At 47.9% G+C, this 20,248-nt stretch overlaps 1 protein-coding gene across 2 annotated transcripts in view; it reads left to right on the plus strand.

Moving 5' to 3' along the window:
* The window catches only part of ABAT (4-aminobutyrate aminotransferase), an 88,509-nt gene that overhangs the window by 23,480 nt on the left and 44,781 nt on the right, over positions 1 to 20,248 (plus strand). Inside the window, exon 1 of one of the 2 annotated variants that reach the window (XM_067012627.1) lies at positions 9,973 to 10,063. The exons of the other annotated variant lie outside the window; for it this stretch is intronic. The gene's annotated coding sequence lies outside the window, so the exon portion shown is untranslated. Of the gene's footprint in view, positions 1 to 9,972; positions 10,064 to 20,248 lie in introns of those variants that run through there. 2 annotated transcript variants of the gene reach the window in all.

Here is a 20,248-nt window from a genome sequence, read left to right on the forward strand (position 1 = left end):
GTTCTTTAATTCTTCTAGGTCTTTGTTAAACATTTCTTTCATTTTCTCGATCTTTGCCTCCATTCTTTTTCCGAGGTCCTGGCTCATCTTCACTATCATTATTCTGAATTCTTTTTCTGGAAGGTTGCCTATCTCCACTTCATTTAGTTGTTTTTCTGGGGTTTTATCTTGTTCCTTCATCTGGTATGTAGCCCTCTGCCTTTCCATCTTGTCTGTCTTTCTGTGAATATGGTTTTTGTTCCACAGGCTGCAGGATTGTAGTTCTTCTTGCTTCTGCTGTCTGCCCTCTGGTGGATGAGGCTATCTAAGAGGCTTGTGTAGGTTTCCTGATGGGAGGGACTGGTGGTGGGTAGAGCTGACTGTTGCTCTGGTGGGCAGAGCTCAGTAAAACTTTAATCCACTTGACTGTTGATGGGTGGGACTGGGTTCCCTCCCTGTTGGTTGTTTGGCCTGAGGCAACCCAACACTGGAGCCTACCTGGGCTCTTTGGTGGGGCTAATGGTGGACTCTGGGAGGGCTCACGCCAAGTAGTACTTCCCAGAACTTCTGCTGCCAGTGTCCTTGTCCCCACGGTGAGCCACAGCCACCCCCCACCTCTGCAGGAGACCCCCCAACACTAACAGGTAGGTCTGGTTCAGTCTCCCCTGGGGTCACTGCTCCTTCCCGTGGGTCCTGATGCGCATACTACTTTGTGTGTGCCCTCCAAGAGTGGAGTCTGTTTCCCCCAGTTCTGTCGAAGTCCTGCAATCAAATCCCACTAGCCTTCAAAGTCTGATTCTCTAGGAATTCCTCCTCCTGTTGCCGGACCCCCAGGTTGGGAACCTGACGTGGAGCTCAGAACCTTCACTCCAGTGGGTGGACTTCTGTGGTATGAGTGTTCTCCAGTCTGTGAGTCACCCACTCAGCAGTTATGGGATTTGATTTTACCGTGATTGTGCCCCTCCTGCCATCTCACTGTGGCTTCTCCTTGTCTTTGGATGTGGGGTATCTTTTTTGGTGAGTTCCAGTGTCTTCCTGTCGATGATTGTCCAGCAGCTAGTTGTGATTCTGGTGTCTCGCAAGAAGGAGTGAGAGCACCTCCTTCTACTCCACCATCTTGGTTCCCAGTCACAGATGCTATTTCTTGAGTATAACTGTGTGCTAGCGAATTGGCCACATTTCTTGGCAGAACGTCTAGACCCTTTGGATTAGAACTTTGCATACAAGAGAATGTCAATAATTTTTTTTTTTTTTTTTTTTTTTTTTTTTGCGGTACGCGGGCCTCTCAACTGTTGTGGTCTCTCCCGTTGCGGAGCACAGGCTCCGGACGCACAGGCTCAGCGGCCATGGCTCACGGGCCTAGCCGCTCCGCAGCATGTGGGATCTTCCCGGACCAGGGCACAAACCCGTGTCTCCTGCATCGGCAGGCGGACTCTCAACCACTGCACCACCAGGGAAGCCCAATAATTTTTTTCTTTTCCATTATAGCTGATTACAAGATATTGAATATAGTTCCCTGTGCTATATAGTAGGACCTTGTTGTTTATCTATTTTATTTATTTTTTTTTATCTTATTTATTTTTGGCTGCATCAGGTCTTAGTTGTGGCATGCAGGATCTTTGTTAAGGCATGCAGGATCTTTCGTTGCAGTGTGCGGGATTCTCTCTAGTTGTAGCATGTGGGTTTTTCTCTCTAGTTGTGGCGCGCAGGCTCCAGGGTGCATGGGCTCTGTAGTTTGCAGGACACAGGCTCTCTAGTTGAGGCACACGAGCTCAGTAGTTGTGGCACCTGGGCTTAGTTGCCCCGTGGCATGTGGGATATTAGTTCCCTGACCAGGGATCTAACCTGCCTCCCCTGCATTGTAAGGTGGATTCTTTACCACTGGACCACCAGGGAAGCCCACATCTATTTTATATATAGTAGTTTGTATCTGCTAATCCCAAATTCCTAATTTACCCCTCCCCCCTCCCTTTTCCCTTTGGTAACCATAAGTTTGTCTTCTGTCTGTGAGTCTGTTTCTGTTTTGTAAAGAAGTTCATTTGTATCATTTTTTTTAGATTCCACATATAAGTGATATCATATGATGGCTATCAACAATTTTTTTTAATATAGTTGTGTCATTTGGAGAAGTTTCTTTTCTTCCAAGCCCACAGTGCTCTCATCTATATAATGGGAATAGCAAGAATTCACTCAACAAATAGTGAATGTGCGCCTTGTGTGTGCCAGGCACTGTGCTGGGGACTCACCCCATCTCTGGGGAGTGGGGAATAGCCTGGAAGGCATGGAGTAAGAAGATACACAAATAAATGTATAAGTGCAAGCTGTGACAAGTGGAAAGGAACAGTAACATAGGAAGCTGTAAGAAATTACAGCAGGACAAGCATATTTCTATGAGGTTAAAAAAAAGCTTCTCTGAGGAGATAACACGCAATGATTGAGACCTGAAGGATGCACAGAAGCTGGCCGAGGAGGCCTGAGGGAAACAGTGGAGGCAGCAAGAATGGCCAATGCAAAGGCCCTGAGGCCACAGAGCTCTGTGCTTTCTAGGATTCAGAGGCCAGAATGGCCGGAGAGAGTGAACAAAAGGCAGTGGCAAGACATGAATTAGGAGAGATAGACAGGCGGCTTCGTGAAAGACTGGGAACCAAATTGTCCTTAGCTGCGGAGTGACAAGCTGAGAGCATGGAATTAGGAGGATGACTCTGTCCCTGCAGTAGACCTGCCGAGAGATGCCCAAGCTGGTCTGGAGCAACTAATGGAAATGGAGAGAAGCAGATGAGTTAGAGGCAGATTAGAGTTGCCTTTCTTGCTCCCTTCTCTGGTTTCATCCTCAAGCTGATGACCAGGTAATTCTGGTCACATTCAAAGAATCAGCACCAGGGTGTGGTTGACTTTTATGCCTGTTTACAGCCTGCATTTCTGAGGCAGCAGCCACACCATGGAGCCAAAGGGCTGGCTGGACTGAACTCCGGTGCATCCGCGCCATGCGTTAGGGATGTTGGCAGCCCAGGTCAGTTATCACTTGTGCTTCAAACTGGTCCAGGATCATCCAGGACCAGTTGTAAAATCACCACCACCATCCCCAGTAGAATACAGCTGATCTTTGCATGTTATAAGTAAAACCAGGGGGAGGAGCAAGCTCTTATGATCTCACAAAAGAATGGAGCCACCATTGTGTCCGACAGGGAGCTGCTTTGAGGGGGTAGAAACTTGAACTTGGTCATTCCCTCTAATTCACATCCCATCGAAACAGAAGGAGGCAAGCTGGTAGGGGGGGTTCATGGTCTGGTTTGTTATCCATTCTTAAGGTCCCACGTTGGTTCGGAGTTCAGAGTGCGTTGCATACTTTTTAATGTTTATTTGATCGTATATATTGATTAATCAGATGTTTAATAAGTGCCGCAAGTCAAATCCTTTTTCTCGGGAGTTTAATTTTTACAGATTGATATGTTGTAAGAGGAGATCGGACATTAGCGGGTGGCCGTGAGGGGCCAGGTTTCCTCGGGTAATTAGCTCCATGGTCTTGGGCTTGTCACCTAAACTACCTGAGCTTCATTTTTCTCCTCTGTAACTTGTAGGAGCACCTGCTTTCCAGGGTGGAGAGAATAGTGGAGTTAATATATGTGAAACACTTAGAAGAGGGCCAGGCATCTAGCAGGTGCTCAGTAAATGGTGAACAAAAACATTATTGAAGGTTTAGAGTCATTCTAGGTATGTAAAGGCACCACCTAAGCTGCCACACATGACTGCTGAGCACCAGAAACGTGGCTCATCTGAACCAAGGTGTGCTGTAAGGGGTTCTAAAGATGCAGTAGATCCAAAAAATTAAAATGCCATTAAATTGTTAAAATAAAATTTAAAAAAAGAAAAAAGAAAGAGAAAAAAGCCATTAATTAGTTTTTACATCGCTCATGTGTTGAAATGATATTTTGGATGTATCAGGTTAAATAGAACATACAACTAACATTAAAATTTTACCTCTTCCCCTTTTTTGATAACGTGTTCAGTAGAAAAAAATTTTTAATGGGACTATTCAGTAATTTGGGTATGGCTCTGGTCTTTTTTTGTTTTTATTATTGGAGAATAGTTCATTTACAATATTGTGTTAGTTTCAGGTGTACAGCAAAGTGAATGAGTTATACATATACATATATCAGTTCTGGCCTTTATGCTGTCCTATTTTAATTTTTTTTTTTTTTTTTTTTTTGGCTGCATTGGGTCTTTGTTGCTGCATGCGGGCTTTCTCTAGTTGTGGCAAGCGGGGGCTACTCTTCATTGCAGCGCGTGGGCTTCTCATTGCAGTGGCCTCTCTTGTTGTGGAGCACGGGCTCTAAGCGTGCAGGCTTCAGTAGTTGCTCCACAGCATGTGGGATCTTCCCTGAACAGGGCTCGAACCCGTGTCCCCTGCATTGGCAGGCGGATTCTTAACCACTGCGCCACCAGGGAAGCCCTATCCTGTCCTATTTTAGATGTTAGGTGATCCATGAATTTACCAATGGCTATATCCATTTTATTTTTTTTTTTTATTTTATTAAAGTACAGTTGATTTAATAGAAAAGTTTAAATTGCATGCCTGACTCGCATTTAGAGTTGACCCTTGACCTACACGGATTGAACTGCACAGATTGTTTTCAATAAATGTAGTACCTATAGGGACTTCCCTTGTGGTGCAGTGGTTAAGAATCCACCTTCCAATGCAGGGGATGAGGGTTCAATCCCTGGTCAGGGAACTAGATCCCACATGCATGCCGCAACTAAGAGTTCACATGCCGCAACTAAAAGTTCACGTGCCACAACTAAGGAGCCCTCAAGCCACAACTCAGGAGCCCATGGGCCATAACTAAGACCTGGTGCAATCAAAAATAAATAAATTAATTTAATTTAATTTTTAAAAAACTGAGTCTATAAAAATATATATATGTGTGTGTGTGTGTGTGTACACACACACACACACACACACACACACATATATAGTACCTATATTTCCACTTTCCAGATCTTTGGATTAACTAAGTGTGACAGAGAGTTTGTGTTGGATTTAGAGATCACAGTATGTGAGATATGAAAAACTAGGGTTTGAGTCCTGATTCTATTCACGCTGTTTCAGCTTCCTGCCCTTGGGTGAGTCATTTACCAATTCCTTTGTTTTTGAGGCAGAGAGAGCAGTACTCGGATTTTGGACTGTGGAGGGTTGGCACCGCTAACCACCACGTTGTTCAAGGGTCAAGCGTTTATTTTCAACAACACTGGTCTAAAGGTCTGATTTAAGAAGGTGGAATGATTAAGAAGTGGGAGAAGCATGAACTTTGCAGTCAGAAAGATTTGGGGGTATATGGGTAGCATCCCTTTGTATTTTATCAGGGAAGCTACTTAACCTCTCTGTGCCTCTTTCTCATCTGCAAAATGGGAGCAGAAATCCCTACGACAGAGGCGTTGTTTTGAGGCTTAAACGAGATCATATAGGTGAAGTGCTTACCTCAGTCCTAGGCAAAAAATAGGCGCTCAAACAGAAGCAACAGGTATAGCTTTTGTTCCAGGCACTTAAGGGGTGTTTAGTATTCAGAACTGGGCTTGAGGGGCTTCCCTGGTGGTGCAGTGGTTAAGAATCTGCCTGCCAATGCAGGGCACACGGATTCGAGCCCTGGTCCGGGAAGATCCCACATGCCGCGGAGCAACTAAGCCCGTGTGCCACAACTACTGAGCTTGCGCTCTTGAGCCTGTGAGCCACAACTACTGAAGCCTGCGTGCCTAGAGCCTGTGCTCCACAGCAAGAGAAGCCACTGCAGTGAAAAGCCCTCGCACTGCAACGAAGAGTAGCCCCCGCTCGCTGCAACTAGAGAAAGCCGGCGCACAGCAATGGAAGACCCAAAGCAGCAAATAAATAAATAAATAAATAAAATCTAAAAGAAGTGGGTTTGAGTACACTATGGGAAACAGTAAGGAGGTTCCTCAAAAAACTAAAAATAGGGCTTCCCTGGTGGCGCAGTGGTTGAGAATCCGCCTGCCGATGCAGGAGACACGGGTTCGTGCCCTGGTCCGGGAAGATCCCACATGCCGCGGAGCAACTAAGCCCGTGAGCCATGGCCGCTAGGCCTGCGCGTCCGGAGCCTGTGCTCCGCAATGGGAGAGGCCACAACAGTGAGAGGCCCGCATACCGCAAAAAAAAAAAAAAACAAAACAAAACAAAAAAATAACTAAAAATAGAGTTACCATATAATACTACAATCCCACTCCTGGGCATATATCCAGAGAAAACACTAATTCAAAAAGATACATGGACCCCTGTGTTCATAGAAGCACTATTCACAATATCCAAGACATGGAAGCAACCTAAATGTCCATTGACAGATGAATAGATAAAGATGTGGCACACATATAAAATGGAATATTACTCAGCCATAAAAAAGAATGAAATAATGCCATTTGCATCAATATGGCTGGACCCAGAGATTATCATACTAAGTGAAGTAAGTCAGACAGAGAAAGACAAAAACCATATGATATCTCTTATATGCAGAATCTAAAATATGACACAAATGAACCTATCTGCAAAAGAGAAACAGACTCACAGACATAGAGAACAGACTTGTGGTTGCCAAGGGGGTGGGGGTGGAGGAGGGGGAGGGGGAGGGATAGAATGGACTAGGAGTTTGGTATTAGCAGATATAAGCTCTTATATATAGGATGGATAAACAACAAGGTCCTACTATATAGCACAGTGAACTATATTCAATATCCTGTGATAAACCATAATGGAAAAGAATATTTTAAAAGAATATATATATGTATGTATAACAGAATCACTTTGCTGTACTGAAGAAATTAACACAACATTGTAAATCAACTATACTTAAATTTAAAAAGAAGTGGGCTGAGTAGATCTGAAGATAAACTAATAATAATAACTCTCATTTGTGTAGCAAGATGACTTTGCCATGCTGTTTTCACCTCCATTGCCACCTTTGATCTTCAGAACCACTCTGGGAGGTATGGTCAGCCCCTTGTAGATCTGGGGAGACTGAGGCACAGGGACCCTGCAAGGTTTGAGCAGGACCTAGAGCCAGGTGCCTTCCTATCAACCCCATCATGCTTGCCATACCTCCAAAGTGTGTTCCAGTTTTTGCTTGGCAGGCGGATTCTTAACCACTGCGCCACCAGGGAAGCCCTATCCTGTCCTATTTTAGATGTTAGGTGATCCATGAATTTACCAATGGCTATATCCATTTTATTTTTTTTTATTTTATTAAAGTACAGTTTATTTAATAGAAAAGTTTAAATTGCATACCTGACTCGCATTTAGAGTTGACCCTTGACCTACACGGATTGAACTGCACAGATTGTTTTCAATAAATGTAGTGCCTATACTACAATACCGGTTAGGTATCTTCCACAGTCATCCCTGGAACAGGGGAGAAGACCATCACCTCGTACAACCAGCCCCTACAGGACTGACCTTACCTAAGGGTTGCAGCTGGGGTGCTGTGTGTTACCTGGGGAGGCTTGAAAGGCCGGAAAAGTATTCCTGGTGAAGAGCTAGTGTTGATACTTGTGACAGAGAAGAGGCAGCTCATAAAAGCACGTTCCCGGACTTCCCTGGTGGCGCAGTGGTTGGGAGTCCGCCTGCCGATGCAGGGGACGCGGGTTCGTGCCCCGGTCCGGGCCCGTGAGCCATGGCCGCTGAGCCTGGGCGTCCGCAGCCTGTGCTCCGCAATGGGAGAGGCCACAACAGTGAGAGGCCCGCAAAAAAAAAAAAAAAAAAAAAAAAAAAAAAAAAAAAAAGCACGTTCCCTGGACACATTGGTCCACTTAAATCTCAAACCAATGTGATACCCAAGTGTAGGAACTGCTGGGGACTTAAGAGACATTGCCCCATACGTGCTCCTTTGCAAATTCTTTGACTTAGATTTTGATAAATTGCTCTCCGAGGTATTTGTATAACTGTGTGCCCCCACCAGCATGGCCAGAAATTTCATGAAGATAAATCAGTGTGGAGAAAGCAGAGGGAGAATGAGATGGCAGCCGGGTGACCAGCCAGGAGGCTGGGGCAGCTGTCCACCTAAGAAATGACGGGTACCAGAACTGGGACGAGAGGAGAGGCTGGAGCCCAGAGCTAGTGTGGAAGTAAAATCCCAGGGCATGGTACCGAGTGAAGGTAATGGGAGGGAGGAATCAAGGATGTGTCTCGAGTTTCTGGCTTGAATAAATGGTAGACAGTGGTTCTGCTTACTGAGATGCTGAACACAGGAAATGGAATAGGTGTGGTGAAGAGAAAAAATGATGATATTTAGTTGAGAAGGTATTGAGCTTAATGTGCAGGACTTCCTGTTGGAACAGGGAGGAAAATTCAGGGATGGTGAATCATTCATGGAAACCATGAGTGTGCATGAGGTCTCCCAGGCATGCATGCATGGATGGATGAGTGGGAGGCTGGGTGGGTGGATGGGTGGAAGAGAAGTTAGATGGGTGGATGGATGGATGGATGGACAGCTAGATGACAGAAATCTAAATTTTATTCTACTTAGATTGAATCAGATTAAATTTTTTGTTGTTAAAAATGATCAAATATTTAATTTTATTCACGCTGAAGTATTTGAGGGGGAAGTGTACTGATGTCCGCAATTTGCTTTGAAATGCATCAACAAATCGAGCGGGTTAATGGATGGAGAGAGGGGTGGATATGTGATAAAGCGATCATGGTAAAAATGTTAACAGCAGAAGCTAGGCAGTGAGTGGACAGGTATTCAATGTCAAATTCAACTTTGGGGTACGTTGGAAATTTCCATAATAAATTCAGGGGAAGTGTTTTTCAATGGTCAAATGTTGACATTTTTCATGTGGTTTCACCGAATGTTTACTCTTCATTTGGCCAAAAGATCCTTCCAGGTTTCCTTTCTGTGGCATCAACAGATCTGCCTTGCTGAGACTCCTTTGGCCTTACTCTTCCCAGAGATGGGGGCTGGGGGTCAGCGATCCCCGCGCCACCCCCAGAGTTCAGGTTGAATTGCCCCAACATGCTGATTACCGCGCCAAGTTCGCCGGTATCTGGCTTGTAATAATTATAGATTTCCTCTGCGATTTGAGCCCGCTGGTTGCCACGGCAACGGCGTAATAGCTCAACTGAAGCGCTGTCACGGTGATTTAGAACCAACTCGTCTCTCTTGCAGCCTCCAGTCTGGGTGCCCCCACCCCCTTGCCGTCGTCATAGCAACTGATGAGCAGCATGTGACCCAAAGCTTTGTGTCCCCCGCCCACCACTCGCCCTCCCCATCTTGTGACCATTCCCACTTCCTCTTCTGGGCCCCCTGTGTACAGGCATTGACCCCAGCTTGGTCTATAAAGGGGAGGCTAGAGTAATTCCCCCAGACCCCGCCCAGAGAGGGGGTCAGAGAGACTGGAAGAGACAGGGCAGCCCGTCAGCCCCTGGAGATCTGGAGCCCCTCAGAGCCCATCAGGGCTGTGGCCCCATCATAGGCTGGATCTGCTGCCGCCGCCACCGAGTCCTGGGGAAGCCATTTAGGAATCTGAAGCCTTGGATCTCTTCTTTGTAGCTTCAGCAATTCCTGAGCCTGTTAGAGAAAAATCTAGGGAGAGACCCCCGACGGGTCAAGGGGTGAAAAACAGTCTATTTCAGAAAGTCCCAGAGCAGGTGTTTCGTGTGGATCTTTTCCTTTCTGCTTCTGTCTGGAAAGCTCCCTCTCTCTCTCTCTCTCTCTCTTTCTCTCTCTCTCTCTCTCTCTCTGAATCCATCTCTCGCTCTCCCCCGTCCCTCCTCCTCATCCCTCTCCCTCTAAGCACTTGCTGGGAACCAGCTGAGCGCATCCTTTTCCAGATCTGCTTTGCTTCCTTTTCCAAATCTGCTTTGCTTCCGAGGAGCCCTTTTCTCCCTCCAGTATCTGAGCCCATGTTCTGGGGACAGACGGCCTGGGAGTCTGGAGCATCCTCCCAAGGGGGGAGCTGGTACCCGGTGGCACCTCTTAGGATGAACCAGCTGGCCGCGTCCCTGGGACTCTGCAGGATGGCATAGAGGAGGCATTTTAAGCAGGCGGGAGCTGGGCTTGCTGCAGGACCCTGACGACCAGGCACTGTGAGTGCAGACGTGTGTGTGTGTGTGTGTGTGTGTGTGTGTGTGTGTGTGTGCGCGCGCGCACGCGATGTGGAGGTGTGTCACTGTTATCTGTGGTGTTTGGTGTACAAGTGTGCCTGTGTGTGACTTTCTGTCTGAAGGACACACAAACCTACATGACAGATTTTTCAAGGATATTTTGTGGAGCGAACACAGCAGGATGAGCCCCACTCCTTTTTATTTAATTTAATTTTTTATTGAAGTATAGTTGACTTTTTAAAGTATGGGCCCCTTTCAAGTGGGAACAAAATAAAGGCAGATGTTAAAATGATAAGTAAGGAATTTGCATTTATCAGTAGGTTGGCAGAACCACTTCCGACATGCATCTGCCTTCTGGCCCCAGGAAATGAAGTGTGGGTCACCTTGAAAGGGCATTTTCACTCAAACCCCCAAAAGAGATCCTTCCTTTCTGTCCTAAGGGTTAAAACAGTGTGCGCGCGCGCACGCGCACACACACACACACACACCTTTCTCTCTGAAACTCGGGGGGAATGGAAGGCTCACGGGACCCCATCAGGGGGCATTTCACTTTCTTCTTCCACAAGACGGAAGGATTTTGCTTGACAACCTAGAAGGCTTAGTCAAGGAGGCGTGAGGAAACTTTGGATGGCGACCCCCTCACATGGTTTACTTCCACAGTCAATTAGAAGTCCATTTTGAATTTTTTGACCAAAGCAGCCCAAGCCCCAAGAGGCAGCAAGAGGCAAGCAGGTTTAGAATTAGAAAGGGAAATTTCATTTGCAGGGCAAGATGTGGGAATCCTGGTGACTCACCATCTAAGATCATGCAGTTGGTGCGTGAGAGCAGGAGACCACATCACCCCTGGAAGGGACTCCCTTGTGCTTCGCCTGTCCCTGAACTTCTGGGAAGCTTGGTGGCCAGTCGCTCTGGATGAACACTGCCTGTGGGCTGGGCAGTGCCCTTGGCATCTTGGAGGAGAGGACAGATCCAGAGACAAGGACCAGCCTCAGGAAGGTTCCAGTCCATGTAGGCACAGACCCTGCTTATTCAGTGCGGTGCTCTCACCCTCAGAGGCGTTGCTGCCACTGGTAATTCCAAGATGCCACTCTCGTTCCCTACACTATGGCCTCTGTCTGCAGTGGCCCCGCCACCTGGTCCGCCTGCTCAAAGCTCAAATCACCTTTAAACATCCTTTCTCATTGCTTCCCGGAAACCTCGTACTTAGACCCAGATAGAGCTGATGCTGTACGCCCTCGTCTGCCCTGCCCCCAGACCCCCTGTACCTCTACCCTATAGGGCACTTTCTCCATTTGCCCACGGGCTACAGTTTATTTTACAAGGACTTAAAAATATATATATATGAAGACTTTCAAAGCGACTGGCCTAGACTCTTAAAATGTCAATGGCATGAAAAGCAAAATGGCTGAGAAATGGTCCCAGGTTAAAAAGAGATGAAAGAGCCTTGTACACGAATGCAATGATGAGTGATCCCAGGGTAGAGCCTCGAAAACAGAAACAGCTGTCAGAGACATTTTGGGGACAAGTGGGGGAATCTGAATACAGAATATATTAGATAATACTATTATGTCAATGATGAATTTCCTGAAGGTGAAATACCTTGTATCTCAGATAATTTGTACTGAGGTTATATAGGACAATGTCCCTGTTCTCAGACTATACAGGCTGAAAGATTTAGGGATGAGATATCACAATGTCTGCAACTATCTCTCAAAGTATCCAGAAGAGAGATAATAAATACATAGACTGATAAATAGATGGGATAGGTACAGTGTGGCCAAGTATTAACAATTGGTGGTTCTGGGTTTATGGGTGGTTGTTCAGCTATGCTTGCATCTTTTCTGTACTGGCCACATGCTGTGCACTCTGCCTAGCTCGGTACGTGGATTGCCTCATGCAATCCTCAGAGCAGCCTCGGTATGGGGGAACTCTATCATACCCATTTTCCAGTTGAGAAAACAGAGGCAGAGCCAGATTCCAGCCCCAGCCAAAACCCACATGATGTCACTGCTCCACTGCCACCCTTCTTGTGAAATTATGAAGGATAACTCAACAGTCTTGCCCACTTCCAGTTTGAGTCTGAGTGACTTCACCTCTTTACTGTAGTGTAGAGGTTAAGAGCGCTGGATCTAGAGCCAGCCTGGGCTTGTATCCTGGCTTACCTACTTAGTGGCTGTGTGTTTCTGGGCAAGTCACTTAACCTCTCTGTGCTTCCATTTTCCACCCCATCCCCCCCTTTCTGCGGGGGTTGGCAAGAGAGGAGGATCATTGTAACTGCTTCAGAGGATTGTTCTAAAAATTAAAGGCACTATTATATGGAAAAGCTTAAAAGAGGGTTGGCCCGAAGTAAGTGGTCACTAAATACTGTTGTTGCTGTTGCTATTGTTCTTGTAATCCCAGCACCCCTGCCTCAGCCAGTGATGGATGAACCTGGAGGGTCTTTCCCTTCTGCACCCAGGGCTGGCTTTCTAGAGCTGGCCTCTGGGCAGGTGGCCCCTAGTGAGTACTGCAGAGATCTTGGGGTGGGGGGTATGGTAAGAGGCCTCCCTATCCCACCTCTTCCCAACAGAACTGCCCTCCTGCCTTCGCCTGGGAACGAGTTACTCAGGTGCGCTGTAAAGACCTCCAGGGAAACACACGTTTAGTCAGAGCCCATAAGCCCACGAGCTCACCAGAGCCTCCGAAGTCCATCCCAGAGGGCTGGAAGCAGCCTCCCGTGTTTTGTCTGTTCTGTGTTGCTTTCACCCCTTGACATTATGGGGGTGACTCTCCAGGGTGATCAAGAAAGAACCCAGGTAGGGAGTGTTTATCAGTTCACTCCGTGGCCTTTTGGTTTTGTGAACCAGATGTTCGCAGACTGTGGTGGCCAGCGGGTGCCGGGGGGGAGCTGTGTCTCAGTCCTGAGCAGCTGGGGTGGATCCTCAGTCATCCTGGTCCCCATCCACCGCCCTCTTCCAACGGGGTGGAAAGGGAAAGACTGTTGCCATAGTGAGCACAGAACCCAGGCTGCCTCGGTGGGACCCTGTGCTCGGAGCATCCAGCTCTGGGAGCGCACAGGTGTTTGCTGGGCCTTCTCTGCCTGTGACACGGTGCTCAGTGCTGGAGGCGATGAGACAGATGGGTGGATGGCTGTCAAGTGTTGCTGATGACCCTCATCACGACGTGAAATTATCTTCCCTGTTTACTTAGTTGTTGTCCGTCTCTTCCGCCGAAACAGAATGTGGGGACTCTGCTGTCTGGTCCCACCATCCCACCTGGGTCCTCAGGATTTAGTGTTGTGTCTTCAGGCAGTAGGCAGTCAGGACATAGCAGTGCCTGCTGGCGGACCCGTGAGTGAATGAATGAGTGAACACATGAATCTCACAGGCTAAAGGCAGAGACAGAGTTGTGAACAGATAGACAGTACAGGTGAACAGGAAAAGAACATGCGTATAAATCTGTGGCTAATCTAAACATGACAGATGTTGACAGTTGGAACAAGGTGGTAGGTAGAGGCAGATTCATCTTGTGTGTTTGAAATTTAATTATTTATTTATTGGCCATGCCACGCAGCTTGTGGGATCTTAGTTCCCCGACCAGGGATCGAACCCGGGCCCCAGAAATGAGAGCACTGAGTCCTAACCATTGGACCACCAGGGAATTCTCCTAAAATATTAAAAAAAAAAAAAAAAGGAATGATTGCTGGAGAAATACAGATGAGTGGCGTCTAACCCTGAATTGAGAATCAGGAAGGCTTCTTGGAGTAGGTGGCCAGAGGTGGCCACTCTGAAAAGGTACACAAGAGGTAAGGGAATATGCACAGGAGGAGAGGCGGAAAGGACATTCCAACAGACAGGATCATGTGAGTGACAACCCGGAGGCAGCCAAGAGCAGAGTATGTGCAGGTCAGCGTCCAGAGGGCAGGACATACAGGTTGTGGGCAGGGGGTACCCAGCCAAGCAGCTGGGCTTTATCCTGGGGGTAGCAAGGAGCCAAGGAATGTTGGGGCATTTCACATTCTTTAAATGTGAAAATGTAAGATGGTTTCAATAGAAAGCCCTCAACTCCTTCCTGAAAGCCTTATCTTTTTGCCTGGAGGATAGCTGGGGGGTTTGTACGTGTCTCAAGGAGTATCATTTTAGAGATTTTCTTTTTTTAATGAGCAAGTTTGTTTTCCTAAAACTATCAAAAAGCCATAAAATGGAGGCATTTTTCTCAACAGGAGGGAAGGCAGAGAATGCTGTTGATGAGAGAAACCCCGGGAAGTTTTGGACACCTGGGTGGGTTTCCCCTCCAGGGAGGATGCCAACCAGGAAATATTCCATGCCAGTTTTATTTACTCTGCGTATCTGGCTCTGTGTGGACAAAACACCGCGGAAGCGGTGGATGTTTCGCACTAGATCAATGCTCCAGCCTCACATGTTGATAATCACCAGCAGCTGTGATCAGCCTTCTTCCCCAGGTTCATGTCCCAGCTCTTTCTTCAGTGCTATATTTTGTCCTCCGGCGCCCACTCCTTTCGATAAACAAGCTAAACAAGGCATTGTGAGCTGTAGGGTTAAGGGCTCCGGCCATCTGCCCTCTGTGGTCCCGTGGGAAGACTCCCTAAACGGACAGATTACGTTTGATGTCTCAGATGCTGCCAGATCTTGGTTGGGGGGGTGGGCAGGTAAGGCTGGCATGAGGATCTTGGAAATCAACACACACGTGCCATCCAGAAGGCCTGACTGTTTGGCCAGGATCATATGACTGATGGCCATTGTGCCACATCAACAGCAAGGGGTGAGCCTGCTTGATTGGTTCAGAAGGCGGTGAATCAGCTGCTTTTTCATGACTCTATCCTTGGACCTCCCCTCCCCTTTGCTGTCTCTCCTGCACCAAAATGTTTAAAGAGTTGGCTAGAAGAATTAGGATGCAAGAAAAGGTAGGCAAACTCTTGGGTCACATATTGATGTTTAAAACATGCAGTTAGCATTCTCTGTTACCTGGAGCTGTCCTAAGTGCCATGGAGTCATAAAGATGCTGCTTCCTCCATGCCAAGAACCTTACATGCCATAGGGTGGGATGGGGCGCCTCGTGGAATTTGGGCCTCTGCACCCTGGAAGGGACTGTGGGACAAGCTTTGGGGTTTAGGGAAAGTGCCACGTGTGGGCTGAGGTTGGAAACGAGTGTGTGGCTAAAAGATGAAGGTCTTGGGACTTCCCTGGCAGTCCAGTGGTTAAGACTTCATGCTTCCAATGTAGGGGGCGTGTTTTTTTTGTTTGTCTGTTTGGTTTTTTTGTGGTATGTGGGCCTCTCACTGTTGTGGCCTCTCCCGTTGCGGAGCACAGGCTCCGGACGCGCAGGCTCAGTGGCCATGGCTCACGGGCCCAGCCGCTCCGTGGCATGCGGGATCTTCCCGGACCGGGGCACGAACCCGCGTCCCCTGCATCGGCAGGCGGACTCTCAACCACTGCGCCACCAGGGAAGCCCGGGGCGTGTGTTTTATCCCTGGTCAGGGAACTAAGATCTCACGTGCTGCAAGGTGCGGCAAAAAAAAAAAAAAAAAGAAAACAGTCTTCAGGAAGGCTGCAAACAGTGATAACTGTTGAAGTTTTTTGTCCGAGGTGTATGTATGTTGGTCTCCGTTGATTGATGAGCTTTCTGGGTAAGGATCGCAACCACCAAACTGGTAATATACCCAGATCTTAGTCTTCAAGCGCAGAGTGCGGTGGTTCTAACACAGCTCCACTATCTCCAGCTTTGTGTCCTTGCGCAAGTGGCAAAACCTCTCTGAGCCTATTCCCTCACCTGAAAAATGGGAGAGTAGTATTTGCCTTCCAGGAGTAGATGAGATAGTGTGGGTAACGCTTGGCACAGGAGGGACTCATTCATTGAATCGTAGCAGACCCTGCATCACGCATCAGTGAAAGATCCTTTGAATTTCTGAAAAGTTAAGATATTTCCAAGGGATTTTAGGAATACTGTCGGGCACACACTGTAACTCCCATCACCAAAAAAGTGCTTCCAAGTCGCCTGCGGTGCAGACCTGGAAGGAAATAAATGGCTCATTTGTTATACGCTGTGGTATTTGCATACTTAGCAGTTCCTGGAGTCCTTAAAATGATTTGGTTTCTCTAAACAGGAAACATGTCTCCTCTCATCATGCTGACCTTATCTGTTGCTTGTTGGCCCCCCCTGCTTGGGAACACTGAATCCTGAGGACAGAGCAGGGCCTGCGCTTGCTCTGCAGGCATGTGCCGGCTCAGCTCAGGCGCCCCGTAAACATTTGTGAAATTGAGCAGACTCCCATACGTTTGCCTGGGTCAGCTTCTTCAGTGTTGGCACAGCATCCTTCCCAGCCTAGATTCTGCTCTCTCACTCCTGCTCCCTTGTGGGGTTGGAAATCCAAAACTAGCCCAGCCATTCCAGGACGCGTCTTTCCACCTGTTTCCTGCGCCCAGAATAAAGCCTGTGTGTCTCCCATTCAGAGGACTTGGATTTGAAGCCTTGTCTGTTCTTTCCTCCCTTCACTCTGTTCTAGTGATGCCGTGTTCATGCTGCCTGCATGCATGATTTAAGTTCACCTTATTCTTCCTGATGGAGCCTGGTAGGCTGGGGCAGGCAGGTAAACTGGGGAGCCTGAGGAGCCTGAGGATGGGAGACGTTGAGGCAGACCAGCTTCTGTCTCCTGGAAGCTGGATGTTCAGGCTCAAACAGAGCTAGAGATTTGCATGTGCAAATTGTCCCTCCCAGCACTTGAGGCTGTAGAAGAAATACCTTCCCTACGGAGTAGAGGGGTCTTTGGAAACTGAGAACATGGCCTGCGAGGAGCCTTCTCTTCTCCGTCTTGTGTGTAGGCTTCAGTTGGGCGGAACCAAATTCTCTGCCTCGTGACCACACGGGTAGTCACGAGTTATTCTTCCCATTTTACAGATGAGGAAACTGAGGCCCTGGTGAGCTGAGCAATGTGTTTTTTTAAATTAATTAATTTATTTTTGGCTGTGTTAGGTCTTCTTGCTGCATGTGGGCTTTCTCTGGTTGCAGTGAGCGGGGGCTACTCTTCGTAGCGGGCTTCTCATCGCAGTGTCTTCTTTTGTCACAGAGTACGGTCTCCAGGCGCGCAGACTTCAGTAGTTGCAGCACGCGGGCTCAGTAGTTGGGGCTTGTGGGCTCTAGAGCGCAGGCTCAGTAGTTGTGGTGCACAGGCTTAGTTGCTCTGCGGCATGTGGGATCTTCCTGGACCAGGGCTCAAACCCATGTCCCCAGAATTGGCAGGCAGATTCTTAACCACTGTGCCACCAGGGAAGTCCTGAGCGACTTTTTATTTTGGCCATGCCACATGGCTTGTGGGATCTTAGTTCCCCGACCAGGAATTGAACCCCAGGTACTCACCTGGGCCCTCAGCAGTGAGAGCGCAGAGTCCTAACCACCAGACTGCCAGGGAATTCCCTAGCTGAGCAACTTGCCCAGAATCATCAAGCTAATAGACAGCACATTTGGGCCCAATTTCTGGCTCACGTTACTTTCTCAAATGAACCCTCAGTCTGTCTTAGGAGTCAACACTTGCCTGTTTCTAAGAACAATATTCCTTTCTCCTGACACAAGCCACTGATGATTGTATCATGCTCCACGAAGCAGGTTATTAAAGGAAATCATGAGTGCAGGGTGGGAGGGCTGGGGTCTATTTTGCAGAGAAAACTGGAGAGGGGGAGTCATGGGAGTCGGGGCTGGAGGAGGGAAGCCAGGTCCGAGATAAAACCTTCTGTCCCAAGGCCACCGTCACAGGCCCATGAATGGGGCCCTGTTAGCCATCTGCAAAGGCCAGGGCTCTGGCTTTATTGGTTGCCATGGCGACCCCTGGCCTTGACAATGGAGGCCCACTTAGCTGAACATGTCATTGTGTCCCCATTGAGTCTGCAGAAAAGCCAACAGCTAGGGTTGCAGATGGGAAAGGAATGTCCCCAGCCTCTGCCAGCCCTTTTGTCTCTGTCCCTAGAGCAGATAGAAGAATGAGAAAGAGCATCTTCAGGGCCTCAGAGAGGTCTGGGGCTTCTATCTCTAGCTAATGACACATGCAAAGATTTAGTGTTCTGTTCATAGGGCCTGGGAGGCAGCATGGTGGAGAGATGAGTCCATCTTCGTAGGACAACAGTTCTGGAGCGTTTATTATTTATTCAACGATTGTTTTCAGCCGGGCACTGGGGCTGGGGATACAGCAGGGACCCGAGTCCCAGGTCTCTCAGCTCACCCTCTGCTAGTCCATGAGTTAGGTGCAATTGGTATTGTCCCCAGTTTACAGAGGAGGAAACTGAAGCACAGAGAGGTTACTTAAGGTGCCCAAGGTCACACAGAAGGCAAAAGAAGCTGGTTTCACATCAAACACCCTGCATACCACCTCCCCAAAGGGCCACCTTGATCTTCTTCCTTCTCTTCTTTTTCATCTTTGGGATGTTTAACTCTCAGTCGGAAACCGTTTCCAAGGATTTGGGGGCCATGCAGACCTGGGTCAAGTGCAGGGTCCACTGCTTACCCCTTAGGAAGGCGGTTCCAACCCTGCCTTGGGAGCTTCACCAATGCCCAGGTCAGATCCGTGGGTGTGCCCGGGGCGGGGGTGTGGGAGTCATAGGTGAAGAGCTCCCCTGATTCTCACGAGCTGCATGGGAAAGAATCACTGGCTTTTGAGACCCCAAAATCACTGGCTTTTGAGCTTGGGAAGCCATTCACCTCTGAGCCTGTCACCTGAGGTGGATACGAAAAGTAATATAGAAGATACAGGGCACACAGTAGGTGAGCCATAAACAGGCTCAGGGAGGGGATATGGGGATATATGTATACATATAGCTGATTCACTTTGTTATACAGCAGAAACTAACACAACATTGTAAAGCAATTATACTCCAATAAAGATGTTAAAAAAAATCCAGCAACCAGTACTTTTGACTTTTTATTCTCCCTCCAAAGCAAATTGGAAAGGTTTTTTTTTTTTTTTCCCTTTCACCTGAATTCCTCTCCCCCTATTGATTTAAACATTGCTTTCTCCCAGCCCTGCCCACCCTTCTGTTGCACCAGGCAGATAAGAGGGAGCAGAGAGAACTCATTAGCATTTTAATTAGAGGAAAAGGGATAGGGAGCAGTGGGTAGAAACCCAAGGGTTTCAACTTGTTTTGACTGAAACGCACAGTAAGAAACAGCATTTATTGTAGGAGCTCCGGGTGTCTGAAACAAAGATCACCCTCGGGCTTCCCTGGTGGCGCAGTGGTTGAGAATCCGCCTGCCGATGCAGGAGACACGGGTTCGTGCCCTGGTCCGGGAAGATCCCACATGCCGCGGAGCGGGTGGGCCCGTGAGCCATGGCCACTGAGCCTGCGCGTCCGGAGCCTGTGCTTCGCAACGGGAGAGGCCACAACAGTGAGAGGCCCGCATATCAAAAAAAAAAAAAAACAAAAACAAAAAAAAACAAAAAAAAGATCACCCTCATCTGCCGTGTACTCTGATGGTTCTTATTCTGTCTAATTTATTGATTGATTGAAATTTCTCTTTAGGTTCTGGCAAGGAGAAAAGTTCCTGTCCGCCTTTAACACCTGTCTAAGAGCTGGTGGTCTCCATCCCAGCAAAAAGAGGGGGCCTGGCCAAGGCCGGAAACCTTGAGTAGTCAACTGCATCCAGCTTTTAATTTAACAACCTGTCTTGATTTTATTACATTCTTTCCCCCATCACCTTTATTTGCCCCAGATGAAACTCTGAGGAAAAGGGGCTGGGGAGTGATTAGTAGGGGTTGTAGGAAAATACCTTTATAAAGTTTAGAAAGCAAGTTGATTTGGGGGCTTCCCTGACGGTCCAGTGGTTAAGATTCCGAGCTTCCAATGCACGGCGTGTGGGTTTGCTCCCTGGTCGGGGAACTAAGATCCCAGGTGACTCTTGGCACAGCCAAAAAGTTTAAAAAAAAAAAAAGATCTAAAGCAAGTTGATTTCAAGAAGTACGTTAAGTAAATACATGTTGTACGAGATTAAGAATGTGAGGGAGAAGTATGCTGGGAAGAGGTTTGGAAAACACAGGAGATGGGATTTTAGGGACCAGGAGTGCCTGCAACCAGCTTGTTTCCATTCAGAGTCTGGGATTTCTCCAGCCCCGCCTTGGTCACAAGCCTCAAGGTGTGCCAGTGCTCAGAAAGCTCCCCCTCAGGCCCGGGATCCCTCAGGCCACCT

This window comes from Kogia breviceps, chromosome 14 (genome assembly GCF_026419965.1).
Source record: "Kogia breviceps isolate mKogBre1 chromosome 14, mKogBre1 haplotype 1, whole genome shotgun sequence".
Lineage (NCBI taxonomy): Eukaryota > Metazoa > Chordata > Mammalia > Artiodactyla > Physeteridae > Kogia > Kogia breviceps.